This window comes from Patiria miniata, unplaced genomic scaffold (genome assembly GCF_015706575.1).
Source record: "Patiria miniata isolate m_02_andy unplaced genomic scaffold, ASM1570657v1 HiC_scaffold_7, whole genome shotgun sequence".
In the NCBI taxonomy this organism is placed as follows: domain Eukaryota; kingdom Metazoa; phylum Echinodermata; class Asteroidea; order Valvatida; family Asterinidae; genus Patiria; species Patiria miniata.
Window position 1 is genome coordinate 33,135,084 of NW_024037074.1, and position 8,335 is coordinate 33,143,418.

The following is an 8,335-nucleotide window of genomic DNA, read 5'->3' on the forward strand; positions in this document are numbered from 1 at the left end:
AATTGTTCTCTACAATGAACAGACTTGAGTTACATATCACAAACAAATAACCAGACCGAAATTCAACTCAATATGTTAACATTTTCTGAAGTTATCGTTCGGAAATGAAGGTATTGTTTTTCCCCCAAAAAAGTTGACTTTCGTTCGGATTGTATATTTTTCGCGATGAACACACTGGATTGTTCAGTTAATAATACATTTATTGTTTGATAACTTCTCTCAACAATCAACAGACTTGTGTCATAAATCACAAACAAATAACCAATTCAAATCTCAACTCAATACATCAAAGTTTTCTCAAGTTATCGTTCGGAAATCGAGTGTATTGTTTTTCCCCATAAATGTTGACTTTCAATCGGATTGTATATTTGTCGCGGTGAACACACTGGATTGTTTGGGGTATAATACTTTTATTGTTTGATACTTTCTCTCAACAATCAACAGACTTGTGTTATATATCACAAACAAATAACCGGACCAATTTCAACTCAATGCGTCAAATTTTTCTCAAATTATCGTTCGGAAATCGAGTGAATTGTTTTTCCCATAAATGTTGACTTCATTCGGATTGTATTTTTCGCGGTGAACACATTATTGTTGGGCTATAATGATCCTATTGTTGGATAATTTCTCTCAACAATCAACAGACTTGTATCATATATCACAAATAACCAGACTATATTTCTTTTCCTCAAAAAAGTTGACTTTCGTTCGGATGGTATATTTCTCGCGGTGAACATACTGGATTGTTAATATTATAATACACATTGTTTAGTAATTTCTCTCAACAATAGACAGACTTGTGCTATATATCACAAACAAATAACCAGACCGAAATTCAACTCAATACATCAAAGTTTTATCAAGTTATCCGGAAAACGAGTGTGTTGTTTTTCCCCATAAAACTTGACTTTCAGTCGGATTGTATTTTCCGTGGTGAACATACTTGATTGTTCGGGTTGAAATACTCTTATTGTTTGATGATTTCTCTCAACAGTTAACAAACTTGTGTAACATTTCACAAACAAACAACCAGGCCGAAATTCAACTCAATACAACAACATTTTCTCAAGTTATCGTTCGGAAAACGAGTGTATTGTTTTTTTCCCACAATAAATGTTGACTTTTATTTTGATTGTATTTTTCGCAGTGAACACACTGGATTCTTCGGGCTATAATACTTTTATTATTGGACAATTTCTCTCAACAATCAAGAGCCTTGTGTTATATGTCAAAAACAAATAACCAGATCAAATTTCAACTCACTACATCAAAGTTTTCTTAAGTTATCGTTCGGAAAACAAATGTATAGGGTTTTCCCCATAAATGTTGACTTTCATTCGGATTGTATTTTTTCGCGGTAAACACACTGGATTGTTCGGTTTGTAATACTCTTATTGTTTGACAATTTCTCTCAGTCAACAATCAATAGACTTGTGTCATATATCACAAGGAAATAACCAGACCAATTTTCAACTCAATGCGTCAACAATTTCTCTAGTATCTAGATTAGGCCAAAAAAAAAAGTCTCCGGTTTCTGGTATGGAGCTTGCCCAAAAAGTGGTGCGGTGACGCGGCTTTTTTTTTTTTTTTACCTGATTTTTTTGCTTCAAATGTCGGCTGATGACTGCAAATGGTGCCCGACTAAACTTAGTGCAAATATATGGGAGTCCAGAGAGGCCACATAAAGCTTATTCTCGACCACAACCCAATCTAAAAACACGTTAAAATTGTGCAGCAGCAGAATTCCAGTCAAACCAGTGAGTTTGGCGGTTTTGAGACATCATCTTTCATTGAAAAAAAAAACTTTTTCATTTTGCCGACGCGCATGGCTACGGCGACGCGCGCGCATACCAGAAACCGGAGACTTTTTTTTTTGGCCTTATCGGCGTCTATATATTTTAGGGGGAAGGGGGAGACGAGGGCCCGTATTGAAATCGTTATCAAATTCTTTAAGGGAGGGCGCGCCACATAAACAATGCTAGCCGTGTGCTGACATCTGACCATTCGTGATGTAAGGTTAGGCCTATTGTTAAGACGAAATTTCAAGATAAACGCCTTGCATTAAAAGAAATCTCTTCCAATATTTTGCTACTCAGCGGTACAGCCGCTGGGGACGAGCGTTATTGATCGCCCCTAGAGGTACACCCGCTAGGGGCGACCGTTATAGCGCCCCCAGCGGTACAGCCGCTAGGGGCGACCGTTATAATCGCCTCCAGCGGTACAGCCGCTAGGGGCGACCATTATAATCGTCCCCAGCGGTACAGCCGCTAGGGGCGACCGTTATATCGCCCCCAGCGGTACAGCCGCTAGGGGCGACCGTTATAATCGCCTCCAGCGGTACAGCCGCTAGGGGCGACCATTATAATCGCCCCCAGCGGTACAGCCGCTAGGGGCGACCGTTATATCGCCCCCAGCGGTACAGCCGCTAGGGGCGACCGTTTTAATCGCCTCCAGCGGTACAGCCGCTAGGGGCGACCATTATAATCGCCTCCAGCGGTACAGACGCTAGGGGCGACCGTTATTGATCGCCCCTAGAGGTACAGCCGCTAGGGGCGACCGTTATATCGCCCCCAGCGGTACAGCCGCTAGGGGCGACCGTTATAATCGCCCCCAGCGGTACAGCCGCTAGGGGCGACCGTTATATCGCCCCCAGCGGTACAGCCGCTAGGGGCGACCGTTATAATCGCCCCCAGCGGTACAGCCGCTAGGGGCGACCGTTATATCGCCCCCAGCGGTACAGCCGCTAGGGGCGACCGTTATAATCGCCTCCAGCGGTACAGCCGCTAGGGGCGACCATTATAATCGCCTCCAGCGGTACAGACGCTAGGCGCGACCGTTATTGATCGCCCCTAGAGGTACAGCCGCTAGGGGCGACCGTTATATCGCCCCCAGCGGTACAGCCGCTAGGGGCGACCGTTATAATCGCCTCCAGCGGTACAGCCGCTAGGGACGACCATTATAATCGCCTCCAGCGGTACAGACGCTAGGGGCGACCGTTATTGATCGCCCCTAGAGGTACAGCCGCTAGGGGCGACCGTTATATCGCCCCCAGCGGTACAGCCGCTAGGGGCGACCGTTATAATCGCCTCCAGCGGTACAGCCGCTAGGGGCGACCGTTATAATCGCCTCCAGCGGTACAGCCGCTAGGGGCGACCGTTATAATCGCCCCCAGCGGTACAGCCGCTAGGGGCGACCGTTATAATCGCCCCCAGCGGTACAGCCGCTGGGGGCGACCGTCATTGGTCGCCCCTAGAGGTACAGCCGACCGTTATATCGCCCCGAGCGGTACAGCCGCTAGGGGCGACCGTTATTGGTAGCCCCTAGAGGTACAGCTTCTAGGGGCGACCGTTATATATCGCCACTAGCGGTACAGCCGCTGGGGGCGATATATAACGGTATCAGTACCTCTACGGACGACCATTATTGTCGCCTCTGGAGGTATTTTACGTCATGAGTACCTCTAGGGGCGGCCATTATTTCACGAACGGTCGCCTCTACAGGTATCAGTACCTCTACGGACGACCATTTTACGGTCGCCTCTGGAGGTATTGCACGTCATGAGTACCTCTAGGGGCGACCATTATTTCACGAACGCCTCAAGAGGTAATGCACATTTGGTATCGTCATCAGAACCTGTAGGGGCCCCCATTATCCCACTCATGGTCAATAACAATGAGGCATCTTTCACGTAAGGTAACTCATTTTAACAAATTCATAAGACACACGAGTCATGGTTTTGTTCATCAGTGAAATTCACCAGCTTTTAATTTGGTTGACCTTTTACATGTTTTTTTTTTCAGTACAATGCAAACATTAACCTGCCACCTTGCTCATATAATACACAACATGTACGTGAACGAGGGCCTTGCTAAAAATACACAGCAAGACCAGAACTTTATTGTGCTGTCATTCGAAACTTAAATCATTTTAGAAATCACTTCAAACGATAATAGCAACAACCCATTCAAGTCAACACTTTTCTTTCAATAAGAGTACAGTTAACGCAAGATAGCACCAATGACACTGGAAATACATGTACTGAAATACATCTAGCCCACGAAAACCAGGGTCTTCTATTGAGACACATTTTGAGTTTGCAGACATACCACAGCTGCCACCATTACACAAACTGGATCGCTTTGTCAAAATTTCTTATCCTAATTCATGCACATTCATTGTAAAAAGGATAATGATGAACACAGCTTTTGACTTTACGAATGTATTAGTACTTCACAAGTCTCAGCAACGAGGCACGTACATACCAAGATACACATTATAACGAGATATATACAAGTACTTTGGCATCTTTGAATAAATAGAGTACAGTTACATATACACATGCACATAGCAGGTTTAATGGAAAAATAAACGCACTATCCAATATATCTTCATGAAATTCACCAACCAATAAATTATACTACAGTATATTGGTCAGTGAGAAAAAACAAAGGATGTGATTAAAAACATGCACTGAATTAAAAGCCAATTATATTATAACAAGCATAAAACCAACATCGGCAACATGTAAACGTTGACAAATCTTACTTATGTAAACACCGTGAGAACAATTATTGTTGCACATACATGTATGTCATGAATGGTACTCAATTCTACAGTGTGGTAATTTTAATGCACATTATTATTAAAGCCGAACTGCCAGCAGTATTTTTTCTACGCCCATGTAAGGGCATAACATATGGCATACATACGAAGAATGGTTCTATATCTAAAGAAAAAGACATCAAAGACATGAGCCACAGTACCAGAAGGAAAAGTGAAAACTACGTCATTAAATGTGGGGTTTAGTTAAACTGTTCCAATGAGAGATAAAAAAGAAAAAAGAAAAGACAATCATGAAGTTTGTTCAAGCCTTCAAATTACTACAGTTGTATACTCTTTCCATGGAAATGTGAGCTTGCCATTAACAGCTGTTAGTGAAAACTCATATCTTTTATTCACATGTTCCTCTCAATGAATGACTAAACAAGGCCGCAGGAACCCCCCCCCCCCCACAAAACTAATGCTATAAGCACTAAATGACAATACAAATCAATAATTATCTAACCCTTAATTAATTCTACTCATTAGTGAAGATTCAATTTGTTAAGACAACAGGTTTTTTTTGGTGCTATGACCTAAAGAGGTCAAATGCAAATCAAGCTAACTTTTCTAAAAAATAACAGCCTAAACACTTTTTAAAACAATTGTTACAGGAATAAATAAATCGTTCATAATCACCTGTACCTGTTTGAAATTATTAAAACCGAACCCTTCGAAATCACTTATCAAATTTGAAATCATGATATGTGAACTATTCGGAAATCAATTGAAGATTGTCAAACAAATTCAAAATTGCAGAAGATGTTTATGTAAAAAAAATAATAATAATTGTATCGGCAGAGAATATACAACATGAAAAAAATTCACAGCATATGGACACTCATTTCATGAAACAATGCCAAAAAGCTTGAAGACGGTGTATTTGTAAATTTGCAAAAGTGAAAGCAACGTACTTTAATTTGATTGTCCATAATGCAGTATACAAGCTGGTATCTGGAAATTAGTCTTCCTCGACGTCGAGGGACAGCCAACGGGATGCAGCACACAATAATGTAGGCTTTATTTATTTTGGTAGGGTACAAGTGTTTAAAATATGGCTGTTTGAGGTTTTAATTTTCTGAAAGAAAGATTGGACATTTTTCGAGAAACAAGGAATTTTGGGTATTTTGGAGAAACACACTGACTAAACACACACAGTTTTAACAAGTTTTGGTTGAAAATGTGGGTATATTTTTTTAAGGAGGGGAGGTAGGGGTTGGGGTGAGGGAGGGTAATTTTGGGGAGGGAGCTAAAGTATCCAAACTTTATCACAGAACTATATCTGCGAAGCAATACAAAATCTAGCATGTCTCCGGTCAACTGAGACAACACACGACTGACTACTATACATACACGTAGAAGCAGTGTCACACATCAAACAGTTGTCTTTAAGCTACTAAGCAAAACTTGGTCCTAGATTCATTCGATTTCAACTGCTGTTTTCTGAACAGTCTCTTTTCAGTCAATTACGATTAAATGTCTCTATATAACAAGCCACAATTTCACATCACAGCAGTTTAATAGTTTTGGTCATTCATCATGGCATAACTTTTAACCAAAATTGAAACAGTACATTCTAATGACTCCAAATTATCATTTTGTTCGTCTTTATTACAAACCCTCCAGTGAGGAAAAACTAAGATGACAACCATTCCAAAGCAGAGAGAAAAAAAAACGGACATGAATTTCCCCCCACTCGTACCTACTCCCCAAAAAAGGTAAAGTGAACGTCCATGTACAGATAAAATTCAAGCTCTTCAAAACTGTATCAATACCATTCTTTTGGTTATACACAAATATTTAATCAGTTATACACGTTAAATGTAATTCACTGAAAATAAGCAACTACATAGGTTTATATATAATATTGCACAATTAGACAAAACCACCAATAGATTTGAAACAAACAGCTAAGGGAAAGTTACCTGAAGGGCTAGAGTGCCCTCTTGAGACATGTCATGGTTCGTTTACGAAACAAGAGACCGCGCTACACATCAGGAAAGCAAGCTACAGAGCTGCTGAAAATTTTTAAAACCAGATTTGCACAACGATGATTGTCGATTTGCTAAATGTTTGCTGCTGCACTGAATGTACAGAATTAAAGATAGTGGTTAGTGACCACCAATGAGTAAGAAGATACCGGTGCACTGGTTTCGCTTCCTGTACTGTATTTTTAAGATTCGTGAGATTCTGAAGCCTGATGCACAGCCAAAGCCAGAGACAAACCGAGGTTTCAAAAACTTCCTTTAGACTGGAGACCTGACCTTGTTACATGAGGACAGGTAATAATAGTTGATTATGTGACCTCTGACACATGTAAAACATCGTTATCAATCGTTCGGCATGCGTAACATGGATTGAGATAGCCAATTTCCAAAAAAGTCTGAAAATTGGAAGAAATTTCTAAAAGATGCATTTCTTTCTATACAGTCTTTCTCTCAGATTCAATAAGTACGAATTTAGACAAAAGTCTGAAAAAAATCTCATGCCTGGCGTAAGAAATGAAGCGCATTTGTCCTCCCTGTCTTCATGTAGTGAGAAATGCTGAAATCACTTGTTTGGTAGATCTGTACGGCAAGCAAGCAGTGGCATGTGTGTTGCAAAAGAATGATTGTGTGACATGCGTTCACACGCCTATCTGTAACACAGCACAGGTCCTTGAGAAAACATGTAACTTAACTTGTCTAATAATTCAACTACCGTCTCAGATTCTATAATAGGCCATCAGCCTCGGTCCAAAATTTAGGCAACCGGTATCAAATGAGGGGAATAATCGTCATAGCGATTTTTGGCAAGGTATACACCTCCAGAGTTGGAAAATATGTGATAGCATTGCAGCGGTGGCAGCTTTTTAGGTGTTATCACTCTTTTTTTCAAAATGGCCATCAAAATGCTTGTTACCACTCTAGGGGCGGTATACCATGCGCATGCGCACTATAATCATTTATGCCCTGCACCCGATTTCACGAAGCGCTGCGACGTGTCGCAACTCGAGTTACGACGTGTAACATGTCGCAACTCGCGACGCGTCGTATCTTCCATTTCACGAAAGTTGCGATGTGTTGAACGCGTCGTAAGTTCCTTGACAACGGCCTAAAACATGTCGCAAGTTAAGACGTGTCTAGTGGTCGTCGCAAAATAAGAAGAGTCATTTCTAAGCCAGTTTTATGCCATAAACATTACATTAACAAGATTATAATACCGAGGCAATGTGTGTTGTAAATAGAAAATTCATTGAATAATTATGAATTAGACCGGAATATTAGAATTGAAATTTCAAAGTAGCTATACAGTCCAATGAGAGTTTGTTTTCCTTCAAAATTGCATCGCATGGCCGCCATTTTGTTTTACGTTTTAACAAATTTCGAGCTGAGATCCGACGACTCTTTGTTGAATATCAGACGACTATTTACTGTACGCTGACTAAATACATAAAACAGTCACCGAGTTGTGCTATAAATACACCTACGACGCGTCGCACTTACGATGTGTTTTGTGAAATGGATCGCAGGATTCGACGCATCGCATCGCTGCGATGCATCGTAAGTTACGAAGAGTTTGATGAAATCGGGTGCTGATCTGATACTGACCAAACCCCCAAGCTGATGGCCTATAAGCCAGACTACTTGGACCCTACTGGCTTATCATTCAGGCTTAACTCCACACAATATCCCAGATGTACACTGGGTGATTGTGACCGTTGACAAAAACACAATGATCCTTCTATCTGTTG